This window comes from Bemisia tabaci, chromosome 7 (genome assembly GCF_918797505.1).
Source record: "Bemisia tabaci chromosome 7, PGI_BMITA_v3".
In the NCBI taxonomy this organism is placed as follows: Eukaryota; Metazoa; Arthropoda; class Insecta; order Hemiptera; family Aleyrodidae; genus Bemisia; species Bemisia tabaci.
This window is the reverse complement of record NC_092799.1, coordinates 30,775,503-30,792,424: the sequence shown is the minus strand read 5'-3', so window position 1 is coordinate 30,792,424 and position 16,922 is coordinate 30,775,503. Positions and strand designations below refer to the sequence as shown.

The 16,922-nt window shown below is 40.0% G+C and overlaps 1 protein-coding gene across 4 annotated transcripts in view; it reads left to right on the top strand.

Moving 5' to 3' along the window:
• Positions 1-16,922, top strand: part of 5-HT2B (5-hydroxytryptamine receptor 2B) — a 362,394-nt gene that overhangs the window by 310,025 nt on the left and 35,447 nt on the right. The gene's annotated exons all lie outside the window — the stretch shown is intronic.

The following is a 16,922-nucleotide window of genomic DNA, read 5'->3' as shown; positions in this document are numbered from 1 at the left end:
AATTAGGTAACTTCGTGGTCTCTTCGCGGGAAATTGAGGCACTCGAAAAATGGTATATACATGTCTACCAGGGTAAAAAACAAGCAGTGAACTCCAACACAATGTGTTGATAAGGCGCGTCATTAACTCGCACATATCAACCCCTTTAGTTTTCATTTACAGAGATTTCAAAAAAGGCAAGCAGCACAACAAGAGAATTCACGATCCAACACTGCAAGGTCAACGACGCACCTTGACGAGACCGTGTATTGTGAATCTAGAAAGCTATTCGAACAAATTTAAGTTTTTTGATCTGCCTCAAGCAAAATCTTATCAGATTCTTGAAGAAAAGTGCTACGGAAAAATTTAAGCGAAGAAAGGAAAAATTCTGTCGAACTCCTAGAAGATAAAGTCGATTTAAAGGTATTTTGGGGCTAAAATACCCAAATCACCGGTATTATAAATCCCGTTATATTATTGAAAAGAGATTTACTCGATATAACTGCAATTAATTGTATTAAATATGTCTTGATTTTTTTATTTTAAACGTCTTTTCATGCAAAGAAGCTTAACCATGTCCATGCTTTATTCATTCATGAATTGAAAGTAAGCAATCCACATCCCGAAAATCTACCGATTTGCCGTGAAAAATCGCAGAAACTTGATATACCAGGTCGATGTACCCACTCTTTGAATTTACCAATCGATTTAGTGAGTGCACATATGTGAAAGTCAAAATGCTATAGTCATTTTGGGTGCATTCATTTTTCATGAAACAATTGTAAGTAATCTCAATCCCGAAAAACCATACATTTTCCGTATAAAATCGAAAAAATCAAAATATGTCGACTCCCTAACGTGAAAATTAAATTCTACGTGTGAAAATACTTTTGTATCGATATGCTAAACAGAATGCCCGCCTCTCCTCGTAATTTACAAACCGTTCCTATACTCATCTCAAAATTTTTCTCAGAGCTTTGTGTTATTATCAGCTTCCATTTAAACCCCGGTTTGATGGCCGAATCGGCTGCCCAAAAAGCAAGCCATTTTTGAAGGGCTCTATGAGAAATTCGTGATATTATCAGCTCTCAGGAAATCACCCCATGGGTAAAATTGCTGGTATAAATTTTCGAGAGCTTAAAATAATCGTATTCAAGGAAACTAAGGCATTAAACTATGGAGTCAATTTCGTTTTAATAATGTAACGGGATTTACTTGTCTTCAGGTCAAAACTCATACAAGGAAGCCCCTTGCAAGAGGCTAATTTTTTGTAATTTCACTCAATTTTTTCTCCTTTTTATAATTGAATTGCTTGTCACATTCTGAGGTCAATCATATTAAATGTAATTTATACATTTCTTTTTTTCCCCTTCATTTTATTTTTTGTATCGAGAAGTTTTGTTAATTTCTTCGGATTTCGAATACTGTAACTTCTCTTCTATTTGGCCGATTTTTATGAATGAGACCTCTTTTAATTCGTGTTTCAACGGAGAGTAAGGAAAAAATTGCTAAAAACTCGCGAAACAATTTTTTTTGAAAATTGGGCGAATCCTAGCATGACGGTGAAATGGTTAATGAAGCGTAAGTAATTGGGCGCGGGGCTGAGGATCCCGGCCTAGCTTGGCGACCGTCATTAGCTATTGTTCGTCGAGACGCCGACGCAGTGATCAGGAGCGTGGGGAAGAGAGGGGTAAGTGGATTCCTGTATGAGCCACGTTTAGCTAATGGTCTAATGAGTCTCGAGGCTCATCACAGATTGCACTTACACAGATTGCACTGTATTTCTTAGTTTTAATAAGAAATAAAATATAATTCTGTTGTTGTTGTTGTTGTTTAAAATTAGTAAATAAATACCAAGAAAATTATTCAGGATGTCAAAGACTGACTGAAAACTTTTCATTAACCTCATATGATAAAAATATTATTATCAGCTGACACTGACATTGTTGTCAGATGAACAGCACTATCAGAGCACGGGTACCAACTTTTGAAAAGTATAACAGAGGTGTGGAGATCTGTCAAAGCAACGTTTTGAACAAAACGGAGGAGTTAAATTCTCATTCCGAGAGTGCCAACCTGCTTAGCCATCCTCGAATCAGTTCGCTTGATTCTGCTTATACAGTGGGCGCCGCTTATTAGAAACGTGGTTAATAGAATCGGCCGCATAATGGAATCATTTCTCGCGGAACGGACCGGCAACATCCAATTCCATACGAAATCCGCCGCGTATTGTGTTCGCCGGCCGCATATTGTGATCGGGAATCCGGAGCCTTATCAGCACTTACCTGGTGTGAGAGCTTATTTTTGTTGACAGACACACCTAATCAGTGCCTTCCGCGCGGTTATTAGACTCGCATCGCGTCCGTACAGTTCAGTGTTTCCCCATTTTAAAGTTTTATTGCCGTTCAAGTCTTACTATAGACACGAAATGCGCGAAAGAATAATAGACGAATTAGACGGAGATCTTGCGGAGTTTTCATCTGCTGCAATAGCAAAAAAAACCGATCTTCTAGATTCTATTCACCAAATCAGGGAGGCTTGGGATAAAACAAGCGAAAAAACAATTCGTAACTGCTTTAGAAAGGCTGGCTTCTGCAAAACGCCCATTGAAATAGACGCCCCTTCTGTGCCCACAACTGACGACTTTGAAGAACTTTTTGCTCTCGAAGAAACCGAGAAAATTTGTTCAGTGCCTACTGAGGAAGATATATGCGTCCAAATTCTCCAAAAACATGAGGAGGAGGAGCAGTTCAGTATCAGTATGAATCATTCGTGAATGCTTTGTTACGAGACAATACAAAACAAGCTACTATTGACTCTTTCTTTAAATGATTGTTTTAAAACATTGAGTTTTTATCTTTTTACTATGTACTTTTTAATTTTTACGGCTTTTAAAAAAATTATTACGGCTTTTAAATTTAGTGCGTGAGTGTGCGGGTGTTCTTAAGAGAAAACGAAGGCGTGCTGAACAAGGGACGGTCAACAGTCGGGACAAAATCATCGTGAGTAACTTCACTTTTTTTTTTTCGCTTTTTATAATCAGCCGTTTAATGTGATCAAAGTGGCCCGGCCCAAGTTGACCACAATAAGCGGCGCCCACTGTATATGCATATTTTAAATCAGCGCGTCGTACTCTTAGGCTTTTTTTAAGAAAACCAAGTAACGTAGACTCTTGGTATTCACTGCACATAAACTAGAGAGCCCCAGAATGAGAAACAACTTTAAATCATAATTATTGACGGATAAATAAACTTTTTACACGCTTTGGAAAATCTCAGAAGTTCGCGGTAGTCACTTTTCGGTAAGGAACTAAGGGACTCGGTTATTGTATCGAGCAGGGTTCGAAACGATCGCAAAGGCGGTATACTACGTATACGCGCCAACAGTGTAGATTTCGAATATCACATTGGTTTTCCAATAAAAAAAAATTTAAAATTGAGGTTTTGGCCAGGTTTTTCGGTCAAATACCACAGTGTGCGCCGACCGCACTGTTTGGCGCAATGCGTGAAGTATTCCGAAAGTCTTGCAGGCACTAATATACGTTCAACGCCGCGCCGGCCGCACTGTGTTTGGCACGATTTTTCGAACTCGCGTTAAAATAATCGCGTCATCGAATAATACAGCTTAAAAGGCCCAAGCTGTGTTTCGACGCCGTATGAGCATTCGAACATTGCCTAGTTTCTCCCGATTCAATATATTTTCCGAGAGAAGTTGGGATAGTTCTTTATACCCACGACCATTATTCAAATCTTTTCACTTCATTTGTCATCAGAATGTATGACATCGATGACTTGTCAACGAACTAACCTAAACCAGCATTAACATAAAAATGCGTTCATTTTCCAACTTCTTCCTTGTTTGCCAAACATTTACCTTAAATTAACTTCATTTTAAATTCGCGAATTTCGGTAGGAGATGTTAAGGTTTCTATTCGCGCAATTCTCATGTATTTTCTTAGACCTTTCGCGCAATCCTGGATCACCGACCGAAGACAAGGATTATATTCTGTATTTTACTAAAGAATGAAAAAATTATTTGCGACTTGATGTATGTGAATTAAGACCTTCCGGATGAAAAACTCCTCTGGGCAATTGAAGGCCGGTTGAGACCTAGCTGAATGGAACTTTTATTGATAAAATATTACTGCCCAGCATACTGGCAAATTAACAGTGAAGTATGAGCTTGCCACTTACTGCTGAACATTTGAAATCCATTTTCAAAGATGAGCCATAACCAAACTGAAGTCTTGAATTTTCTCTCAGTGTGGACGATGAGATGAAGTGGTAACGAATTCTGAGAAGTAATAGTAAAACATGAGGTGAAAAAAGCTTAGGATATAAGTGCTTGTAAAACTGGCATTTTCCATTTACAATGTATTGCGAGACTCTTAACTTGCAAAAGAATTTGCTATTTTGAGCGGTCTACCGAGAACGGACACTACCAACCCTGTATTTCATTATCGACTACTTGGTATCGGCAAAACTTAGTAAATTAATGGGGACTCCGTATCCATGTAAAAAAAGTTCAAAGTCACGTAGAACGTGAATTTCTGATAAAAATAAAAATGAGAGTAGACTAGAGGGCTTTTGAGTGCGTTGCAAACCCTACTGGAAACCTTTAAAAAACCCCAACCGACGTTGAAGAACTAGAATTGTGTAAAACTGCTTTTGAAAACAACTTCGGGAAATTCTCTTGCAACGCATGCATAAACAACATCAAAATGAACCACTTCCTGTTGAGAAATGTGACCATGAAAAGTGTTCTCGAGATAGATGGCAGCCACAGAAGGGTTAATTAAAAGCGGCTCAGGTGGGAGGAGGGGGCGCGGAGATCATGATGCGACGATGCGAGTGGGAGAATTTCTTGATTGCTGCCAAATTGAAGTGTTTGAATAATTATAATAAAAAAGAATCTAGGTTCTGAGTAATTTTTACCTGAGGAAAACATAAAAATTGTCAAATTAAATATATTATAAGTATACACTGGTAAAAAAAGTAGCTTGGATCAAGAGTCCAGACTCATAAAAACACTGACAAGAAAAAATACTCTTGATTCAATCGGATTTTTCCTTGAATCGAAGAGCCGAGCCTCTTGATTTCAGCAGATTTCCATTTGAATCAAGAGTATTTTTTCTTGTCAATGTTTTTAAGAGTCTGGACTTTAGATCCAAGCTACTTATTTTTCAGTGTATAATTAAATAAGTGCCTCGCTAGTCCGGTATGAGAGACGACCGTTACTTTGTGTTTTAATTTTTTTTATTTTATCGATTGAAAATGCCTGAGATTTTAGGTGAAACGTCACGAATTTTCCATTGGTAATTTTAGCGGTTTTCACCCAAGTCGTGTTTTCAGTTTTATATATTTAAACATAGTTATGTATTGACAGTCACAACGCGAACGCAGTCGCGGAACAGTAACTACTCACGATCGCGAAAGCGTACTATAATTTTAATTTTTTAGAATTTTTAAACGCCCGAAGATTCGGTTGCTCGAAAATGCCGTGGAAAAGTAAAAACATCAAGATTTGAAAAAATTGGTAAGAAAAAGGTTTCATAACATACTGTTAAAATTAAAGTTAGAATAGTTAAACCTAATCTTTAAATGTAGACAAACGATTAAATAAAAGTGCCATTTACACAGATAAAATGGTTAAAAACCCTTTGTCTTTATTATTTAGTGTTTTAAGTGTATTTATGATTTTTAGGCGAGTTAAGTTGTGGGAAGAATAAAGCGGTCCAATTCAGCATGAGAGAACGCCTGCTAAGTTAATTCAATATTAGTTTCGCACTATCAGAGACGAGTCTATTGAATAAGTACATAACACGAGAAAAGTAGGGAGGACCTAGAAACAACCGTGAGCATTGAAGGAACAATGATCATTTCCCCTTTCTGCATGGAGGATGAGTGAGAATTAAAGTAGTAAACGGTTGATATAATTTTACAACGTTGAAACGAGAAACGACGATTTACGGACGGTCGCACGGTGTATCGAGTCAATGAGAGAGGTCGGACATGAAATTTTTGACTAAAACTGCAAATTTGTAAGTTTATGCCGTTTCATTTTAAACTTCAAGGGGTGCTACTTGAAGAAACTTGAACGAGAAAACCAACAGAGCCACTTTTAGAACATCAGAAACTGTATGAACGGAGTTATTAGCGTTTAAAGTTTCCAATTTTCGTCCGACCTCTCCTATTGACTCGATTCAGTGCGGACCGCGGGAGAAAACGGAAGAGTCGGCAACAGGCTGCTGCGAGTGCTTTTATTTGCACCGTCGAGGATTACGTTTATTTTCGTTCTCGGAATAAAATTTTTCAATAAATACGCTGGGAAAATAAGAAAGGGACGGACTAGTCGGAGAAGAATGCAGGTTGTTTAAACAGCAGGATTTTTAATCATCTGCATTTCTGCTGTCTGCCCCCGTTCTGGAATTACGGCGGCGCGCCCAAGATCCGAGGCCCCCGCGGCGCCTTCGAGGTGAAGTGAGCACTTCCGATTCGGGATGTTCCCTTTGAATCCCCCGGAAAGTGGACGCATTTTAAGCAAACGTGACTGTGTCATGAGCCCCGTCATGCATGTATTCCTATGGATTCCAGGGTTCATACAAAATTGGATATAGACCCTTTTGATTTCTCCCTGAAATTCATGGATGCTCCCGATCCCGGTGGCCGCCTCGCCTCGGGCTCCCTTAAAAGGCCGTACATCAGTGGCGTGGCGTACTTTGCGATCCATCGATACTTCCCCATTTGAAGCTGTGGTAATTAATCGATCATTAAGGTGTTCATTGTGAGCACCCTGTCCAGCGATACTTTTCCATGGATTTAAATGACCAATCAATCGATATATCGCAATGCACGCCACACCAGTGTCGCACATGAAAGGCGCGCGGTGGATCGAGCCATTCGGAGAGGCCGGACATGAAAATATTTGACTGAAACTTACAATTGTGATGTTCATTTTGAAAGAGGGTGCACTTCGGAGGAAATCGTGCAAGAAAACCAATGGAGCCAATTTTTGAGCTTCTAAGATTCGTATTAACAAACATAAGATCCTCTAAAGTTTTGGCATTATGTCCAGCCTTTCCCGTAGACTCTATCCACTGTGTGGCGAGACTAAAAACTATACGAACATCGTATCTCGGCCATTTTCGGATCCGGTTACGGCTCCAGCCTGTTCTACGGAGTATCTCGATCTGGGTTTAAACGCTCGTACTGTAGGATTGAGTTCTGTAAGTCCAAATCAGCCTTAAATTCTAATAGTTTTTTCTTCTCCATCCTATAATTGTGATTTTTTTATCCTATTTATAGATACTGCAACCTTGTATTAACTATATTCCTACTTAGAGATTTTTCTCTCCGAAAACATTCCTTGACTGAGTTGCGATCCCTCAATTTTCACAAAGAAATTCAACGTAATAAAGGCGTGGTTTTTTTCAGAGAGAAAACATCGAATTCGATTCTGATATGGAAACTGCACTTGAATGCGATATTTTCTCTCTAAAAAAACCACACCTTCATTACATTGAATTTCTTTGTAAAAATTGGTAAATGAGTGCTTCAGTCTCCTGACAACAGAATTGCGATCTCAAAATTCGAGAAAAATGATTAGTGGCTGAAAAAATGGAACCAATTGATGCGATATATCGCATGCCGTTCTGACACAAAATATAGTGTCCATCGAACCACCTTAAGGAAGAGTCATTGCACACGAACTTCAGGATTAGAATTCCGTGGGACGGCTGAACCTTGTTCTTCACTGAGACAAATCCAAGGGTCCCCGTGGGTTTCAACGGCCGTTAGACCGTCTCTTGTTCAGCCGGGCGGAACGCTCGTGCTTTTCAATATTCACCACGTGAGGCAAGGCTGGAGACGGCGCGGCGCCGCGTCAGACCAAACAGATTCAGTGTCGCTGAAATTGCCTCGGTTATGATCAAGGGTCTTTGCAAAGCAGCTCGAATCAGAACAGGGATATGCAATCCGATGACCAGGCGTGGCAAGGGGATGAGGGTCGTTGATTACACAGTCGCATCAAAGCAGTGGCGTGGCGTGAATGATCGATCATCGATAATTCCCAATTTGAATCCGTGGTAAAGAATCGATTATTATGGTGTTCGCTGCGAACACCCTGTTGATCGATCCTTTTCCATAGGTTTAAATGACAGATCAATTGATGTATCGCAAAGCGCGCCACGCCACTGCATCAAAGGGACTCGGAGTTCATGACGGTGGTTATAATTTACTCCGCCGCAAAGTTTCCTTCATTGCCATTTTGCTCTCCAAGCTCCGGAATTTTAATAGGAAGCTCACTGGAAACATTATTACTTCAGTGAGTCTTGGTGGAAAAAAAGGAAACTCGGATGGAAACATTGGTTTTGAAGTACTTGATTCAGTACTACACTGGAAAAAAAACACATTGGATCTGGAGTCCAGACTCTTAAAAAAATCGACAAGAAAAAATGCTCTTGATTCAATCGGATTTTTGCTTAGATCAAGAACCAAGCCTCTTAATTTGAGCGGATTTCCTTTTGATTTAAGCTTAAATCCGATTGAATCAAGAGTCCTTTTTCTTGTCAATGTCTTCAAGAGTCTAGACTCTAGATCCGATGTGTTTTATTTTCCAGTGTAAGAATAAGAAAGGACAATAAGGCACTTCAAAAACTCTTGGTGGACGATACTCTTGATAGGAAAATTGATTTTGAAGAGCTCCAGTCAGTACTGCGAATCCTGATGAATATTAAGGCACCGGGTAGTGACAAGAAACAATGCGAATTCCATGAGAATGCTTCACGAGCTTTCAAGATGAAATGATTGATTTTTCAATGTAATTTGTGAAACAGAATAGGTGCCAGAGAGCATTGAATGTGTGATAATCTTCCGGTTACATAAAAAAATAACACTTTAAAGTAGTAACAAATTACAAAGGAACATATTCTATTGGCACTTCGTAAAATTTCAGAGTGTGTATTATTGATACGTGGAAATAGGAGCGTTCATAAAATACATAGCGCACTATTTCGACATTTTTTACCTCCTCTCCTTTTAACGCTTTTGTAACGTAGGTCCCTATCCGTTTTTGTAAGAAAGCGCGAAAGAAACTAGAAAAAGTCAGTTTTGAGTCCCCCTTTTCCCAACAATGATAGGAAGGAAGCTTGATTTTGAAAGCTCATTGCGTGCTCAGGACTCAGGAGGTCGAAAAGCATTTGGAGGAAAGCTGCATTCAATTGGATTTTTCTCCAAAAAGCTACCTCCCTTAAACAGCTGGGGCGCCACAGAATTAGATTTAAGAGGCATTGTGACTGCAATAGCACATTTTCGCGGATGGCTACATGGTAGAAAATTAATAATCCTAAGTGACACGGAAAAAAAGTGTCAGGGGTTATCCCCTGAAATTGTGGCACTGTCCCAATTTGTTGGATGATATGGACATTTCTAATTAATCGTGGTAGTACCGCAGCTCATGTTAGGGTAGTCCCGCATTATTTGGGTTAGTTACCTAATTTATTGGGGTGCTACCATGATTAATTGGGGTACTAACACAATTAATTGAAAATGTCCATATTATCCAACAACCTCGTACTTTTTTTTCCGTCGACCAAATCTTATCAGAACACTTCCGTATATTAAGAGAATCATCACCTAGACTCAACAAATTAGTAGCAAAATACGTAGACTATGATTTAAACATTCGGTATTCAAAGGGGTTTTATTCGCGCTTTAAGGTAGTAAATGTGACTTTCGGGAGGAAATGTCCACGGAAAGACCCGGAAATAAATATTTCATCGAATTCTCACGGAACGCTGTTACTTAAAGCGGCGAAGGCGACGAAGCCAGTCGGTTGTGGGATGGCGCGCGGGCTCCGTCTCGCGGCCACTTCGGAGAGATAATCCCTTCCGAGCCTCAGATTGACCCGTCTAAGTTCCGTCACGAGCTACCCTATTTGAGTTCTGTCCCACGGGACACTTGACGGCATCTCTTGGCAGAGATGGATTACTTGAATCCATTGCCTCGTCTTTATCGCTATCCAGTTCGAGGACGGCCTAATGCTGCTCCTTCTGATAGCGAAAATATCAGAACGTTGTTACAATACGAGCAAATAATGACACTCGCACTGCCGTGCTAAGGAAGAACACCGTATGAACCTTCAGGCGTTGCCAAATTTCCTTTGATAAAACACGCATTTCCGGATAAACTGATGAATAATTTCCTTCCAATTTTTCAGATAATTTTGTTCGCAATTACACATAAAGTCTCTGAAAATTTAAAGGAAAAAGTATTCATATCTTATCTCAAAAATAAACATTTTATTGAAGGAAATTTGGCAACTCTCCGATAATCATACGGCGTTCTTCCTTAGCACGGCAGCGCAGTACGGCCATCTTGAAAAAAAACGTCGTATGAGCCTTTAGCTGTTGTAAAATTTCCCCTGGCAAATCACTAATTTTCAGGAGAACACTTTAATGTTTGTTTACCAATTTCTCAGATAATTCTCGTTTGTACGTCATTTGATCTGAAACGTCTGAAAGTTTCAAGGAAAAATATTCATAATTTCCCTCAAAAATATACATTTTGTCGAAGGAACTTTCGCAACTCTCGAATGTTCATGCGGCGTTTTTCTACTGCCGTGCTGAGGAATAACTTCGTATGGGCATATTCGAATGTTGTATCCTCTCAACAAATACTTGCAAAAGTTCCTCCTTAAACTTTTCAGACACTTCAGCTCAAAAAACGAGAAAAATTCTATTAAAAATGGGAAGAAAAATATATGCGAATGCCCTCGAAACTATGTGATTGGTCGAAAGAGAATTAGCAACACCTGGAAGGCTCAAACGGCGTTTTTCCGTAGGTTTGCAGAGTAGGCACATGGTTACTGTGTTCTAAGGGCCGTCCATAAATGAATAAGGCCATCTTCGCTAAACAGCTGTATACATGGTCGTTCCTTTAACAGCTCTTCTCTTAAGGTAAGCCCTGAATGGTTTACATTGTGGAGGTAAGTTGGGGGGGGGGGGGGGAGCGAGAGGAAGTTTGAAGACTTCCTTGAACGTAGCGTCAGTGTGAAAGGGCAGTAAAATGTCACACAAGCATCCACTTCAAAAATCATCTCATTGAATTTCATCCTCCCAGTGGTTCGCTAAGCCTTTTATATAATAATTGGACATTAGTATGTTAGCACATTTAGTGTTGCTTTAATGAGTATTTATAGGGCCGAAATCCCGGTTTAGCCCGTTTCTAAAAAGTCTAAGACCCGAAGGAATTTTAAACGCGCCGGAATGGCAGGAGAATGATGGAAGTAATGTATTACGACAGTCGATTCGCTATATCCTCTCATTTTCCACCGATGTTTGATAAACTAAGACGCATTTCACTGTGGAATTGTAGCATTTTGATTCAAGATAACATGAATGAGATTCGTTTCGTTGATTCTGGAGGTATTGCTTCGACTTTCCTATTGATTTCGTATACGAGGAGAAGAAAAACATTTGACGAAAGCTGTAGAAACCCATGCTCGCTTCTGATTAGCGCCGGACAACATCATTCGATTCGATGTGAAACCGGGGCGTTATGAATTTGCGGATGAGTTTTGCTCTTTAGAGTGCGTACATATCGACGGTCTAAGTCGGCAATTACATGACTCGATTTGCGACGTTGCAGACCTCCTGTCATACTTTATTTTTTAAACGGAAAACTACCCAACGATGATGGAGATGTTGCGGAAAACTACCCAACGATGATGGAGATGTTGCATGTGTGAGAAATTTGCAATTTGACTCTTGATTCCTATGTAGAAGTTTGCGAGAAACACGATGGTGCCACTGGTTTTCTCTGAAATCAACTTCCAAGCTCAAAAAAAGCTCTCAAGCTGAGGCCACAAAGGAGGGGTTGTTACTTCACGCTATCCTGCGAGTCCACCTTTACATCAAGACAAACTCTCCATGCAAAGATAGGGAGCAAATAAATTGACAGGGCTACCACTTTCTATGGGGACTCCAAAACTGAAAACACGGCAACCCTGCTAATGCATTTGCTCCCTATCTTTGCATGGAGAGTTGGTTTTGATGTAGAGGTGGACTCTCAGGATAGCGTGGGATATTCCCTCCATTTTGGCCTCAATTTGAGAGCTTTTCTTGAGCTTGGGAGTTGATATCAGAAAAAACCAGTGGCACCATCGTGTTTCTCGCGAATTTTTACATAAGAAGTAATAGTCTAATCGCAAATTCCTCACACGTGCAACATATCCATTCTTTAAAAATGCCGTGATTCTCCTTCTCTGTGCGATGAAAATTCTGCATAAACTTCAAGGAATGATGTCATTTAACTCTCCTTTAAAAAAATAAAATAGAGGCGGAGATTTTCAGACACCGCAAACGAGTTACGTGATTGTCGACTTACACCGCGTCGGTATTCATTTCTGAGCGATTTTTTTGTGTTTTTAATGTGCGCTTCGTGTTCTGCACATAATTTACCTTCAAGAAAATATAAGCGGAAGTTGAAATTCGGTCATAGTTAAGTGAGCCATTCGTAGAAATTGTCATTTCTCAGGCGCTAAAATGGAGAGCTCTCCTCAAACTACCCTTGGTCCTGATATGGACCATTCGGGGGTTTCTCTGAGAAAAAGAGCTTTCTAATAAACGGCTAGGAAAACGGCCCCTGAGGGAACCATACTTTAATCGAATCACCAACGTCGAGCACGCTCTAACGCTTCCCTACTTCCCGGCACTATTCCCGTTCCCTCCGCAAAATACAGAGCAGCTGACGATACGGGGAAACTGGCGGGAAACACATTTTTTTCGAAACTTGGCACCCCCGCGTGGGGTGATTTATCGAAGCTGATAAAGCTTTTGAAGTCACATGCGACCGATTTTAAATGCAACAAGTCATGATAGCGAACCTCCCCAGTCAAAACTTCACACACAGAGACGGGTGGGGGAGGGAGGGGGGACCTCGCACAAAGCTAGTTGCAAGTTCACGTTCCGCCCGCTTACGTGTATGTTCAACCGCCGGGGCTTTCTGCGCCACCAACTTTTCCCAGCTGCTTCGTGGTGGGTTAATTTATGGAGCCTTGGGAGTCCCCACTCGCTGCCAAAATGCTCGTCTTCCGACTCGAGTGTACACCGTGTGTTTTGGCTGACGGACGCTGGGCGACGTTGATAATAACGCTAAAAAGCAGCTCTTGCTGTTCGTTGGACGCCGCTTTGCATAAAACAAGAATTGAATCAGTGGGAACGAAAACACACCAACTCGGAACATCAAAAATGCTCAATTTTCATGTATTAAAAAGGTCATTGAAGTTAATGCATCTGTTCCAACTTGGACCTTCAGAGTGTCCTGCAGTACTTGTTTTTCGGCACCGAAGATCTTTTTCTTGTGCTAACTTTTTCAACTACTGTGTAGTTTAGCGTGTGTCTTGATTATTTTCCTTTTTCCGAGTTGGTGCATGTGTTTTCGTTCTCACTGATTCACTTGAGGGCACTTGTAATTCTCTTTCACAGAACACTGTGAGGGAGTCCAGCGCGGCCATGCGAGATCAGCGTGTCCGTCAGAGTCAATGACGTGGCGTGCTTTGCGACACATCGATTGATCTGCGATCTCGGTGATCCAGGAAATCACGAAAGGTCTGAGGAAATATACATATGAGGATTGCGCGAATAGAAATCTGCTAATTAGCGCACCAAACACGGTGCGGTCGGCGTTAAGCGTATATTAGTGCCTGTAAGACACTAGGAATACGTCACGCATTGCGCCAAGCAGTGCGGTCGGCGTGCAGCCCATAGTAGCGCCTACAAGACTGCGTGAATACTTCTCGCATTGCACCAGAAAATTCGGTCAGTTGGCGTGAAACGGATATCAGCGTCATCATTCTTCACTTACTGCTCCAGTTTTTTCCATAATTAAGGGGGGAAATTGTATCCTCATTGAAACGATTCAGAAACTCGGACGATATTTATTTTATTTTTTTTTTTTGTTTACATTAAAAGAAAATAGAACGAACAAAAATATCGCGTCGAAATTTTCGATACTTTCATTTGAGATCATTTAGGAAAATCCGCAGAAACTTTTGAGAACAAAATGAATATTCTTCCGCGATGTAGTTATCTACCACGAACTATTAAGGTTGCCGGATTAACGCTTCCTCGTTCAATATTGAATATTCGCGGAAACATGTCAGTTTTCAGTACCAGAAGAATCTGCGCAATCCTCCGCATCTCCAAAAAGGTAAAAAAGGGGGCATTCGCGCAATCCTATCGCAGCCTGCAATCTTAACAAAGGAAAAGGATGGATAAACAGTGTTCGGAATACCTTAATAATTGATGATCGGTCATTCACGCCTCACCACTGGTCAGAGTTGAAATTCGCAGTACGTATAGATCCGAGAAATCCCTAATTTCAAATTTTGCCATCATGTGATAATCAAAACACTCTTTTTTTACCTTTGAGGCGAGTCGTCGACAAGATCAGAGAAAAACTTTTCCCCTGGTGACTTTACCTAAGAATTTGGCCAGGACTAAAAATCTTAGTAGGTTATCGGGCAAAATACAAGGAGAAATTTTCAACGCGTTTTGACAGATGATTTCAGGGAAAACATTGTTTTAATGTTATTTCTTTTCGTTCAAACTCACAATGAACTGAATAGAGGTTGTACCTGTAGCAGTGTGTCAGAGGCGCAAGAGAGAGGAACGCTGGGCTGAAAGCGTCTTTCAGTTCTTTAAAAAATTTTGAGACTTTTAGAAAACTTTTATAAAGTGTGATGCAGGAAACAAGAAGAAACAAGAGGGTAAGACGTAGAATTTCCAAATCAATCCTCCATTTAAAATGAGTCACCGTGGAGTCCAACTCACACGTGCAATTGCAATATTAGTGACCACATTCCATGGTAAAATCTATATTAAATAACGAACAATAAGTTTGGGTTCCCCCTGGCGCTGGACAGATACAGCTGGGGGAGGAGGTAACTGTTTGGTAACGTAATCCCCCCTTCTATTTCACGTATGCATTACGGAGCGATAACGGTTGATAGTTCGAGAGCAAACATTTTTTGGAAACGTTTGCCATTGGCAAAAGCACCACGATAAGGAGTGAACTGAGATTCCGAGAATATGATAGGTACAAGGAGATATTTAAAGGTTTTCGTACTTCCGAAAATAAGGAGAAACAAGCAGTGAACTCCAACACAATGTGTTGATAAGGCGCGTCATTAACTCGCACATATCAACCCCTTTAGTTTTCATTTACAGAGATTTCAAAAAAGGCAAGCAGCACAACAAGAGAATTCACGATCCAACACTGCAAGGTCAACGACGCACCTTGACGAGACCGTGTATTGTGAATCTAGAAAGCTATTCGAACAAATTTAAGTTTTTTGATCCGCCTCAAGCAAAATCTTATCAGATTCTTGAAGAAAAGTGGTACGGAAAAATTTAAGCGAAGAAAGGAAAAATTCTGTCGAATTCCTAGAAGATAAAGTCGATTTAAAGGTATTTTGGGGCTAAAATACCCAAATCACCGGTATTATAAATCCCGTTATATTATTGAAAAGAAATTGACTCGATATAAATGCAATTGTATTAAATATGTCTTGATTTTGTTATTTTAAACGTCTTTTCATGCAAAGAAGCTCAACCATGTCCATGCTTTATTCATTCATGAATTGAAAGTAAGCAATCCAACATCCCGAAAATCTACCGATTTGCCGTAAAAAATCGCAGAAACTTGATATACCAGGTCGATGTACCCACTCTTTGAATTTACCAATCAATTTAGTGAGTGCACGTAGGTATGTGAAAGTCAAAATGCTATAGTCATTTTGGGTGCATTCATTTTTCATGAAACAATTGTAAGTAATTTCAATCCCGAAAAACCATAAATTTCCCGTATAAAATCGAAAAAATCAAAATATGTCGACTCCCTGACGTGAAAATTGAATTCTACGTGTGAAAATACTTATGTATCGATATGCTGAACAGAATGCCCGCCTCTCCTCGTTATTTACAAACCGTTCCTATTCTCATCTTAAAATTGTTCTCAGAGCTTTGTGTTATTATCAGCTTCCATTTAAACCTCGGTTTGATGGCCGAATCGGCTGCCCAAAAAGCAAGCCATTTTTGAAGGGCTCTATGAGAAATTCGTGATATTATCAGCTCTCAGGAAATCACCTCATGGGTAAAATTGCTGATATAAATCGAGTGCTTAAAATAATCGTATTCAAGAAACTAAGGCATTAAACTATGGAGTCAATTTCGTTTTAATAATATAACGGGATTTACTTGTCTTCAGGTCAAAACTCATACAAGGAAGCCCCTTGCAAGAGGCTAATTTTTTGTAATTTCACTCAATTTTTTCTCCTTTTTATAATTGAATTGCTTGTCACATTCTGAGGTCAATCATATTAAATTGTAATTTATACATTCCCCCCCTCCCCTTCATTTTATTTTTTGTTTGGAGAAGTTTTGTTGATTTCTTCGGATTTCGAATACTGTAACTTCTCTTCTATTTGGCCGATTTTTATGAATGAGACCTCTTTTAATTCGTGTTTTAACGGAGAGTAAGGAAAAAATTGCTAAAAACTCGCGAAACAATTTTTTTTGAAAATTGGACGAATCCTAGCGTGACGGTGAAATGGTTAATGAAGCGTAAGTAATTGGGCGAGGGGCTGAGGATCCCGGCATCGCTTGGCAACCGTCATTAGCTATTGTTCGTCGAGACGCCGACGCAGTGAGCAGGAGCGTGGGAAAGAGAGGGGTAAGTGGATTCCTGTATGAGCCACGTTTAGCTAATGGTCTAATGAGTCTCGAGGCTCATCACAGATTGCACTTACACAGATTGCACTGTGAAAATATACATTTTATCAGCTGACACTGACAATGTTGTCAGATGAACAGCACTATCAGAGCACGGGTACCAACTTTTGAAAAGTATAATCGAGGTTATAGATCTGTCAAAGCAACGTTTTGA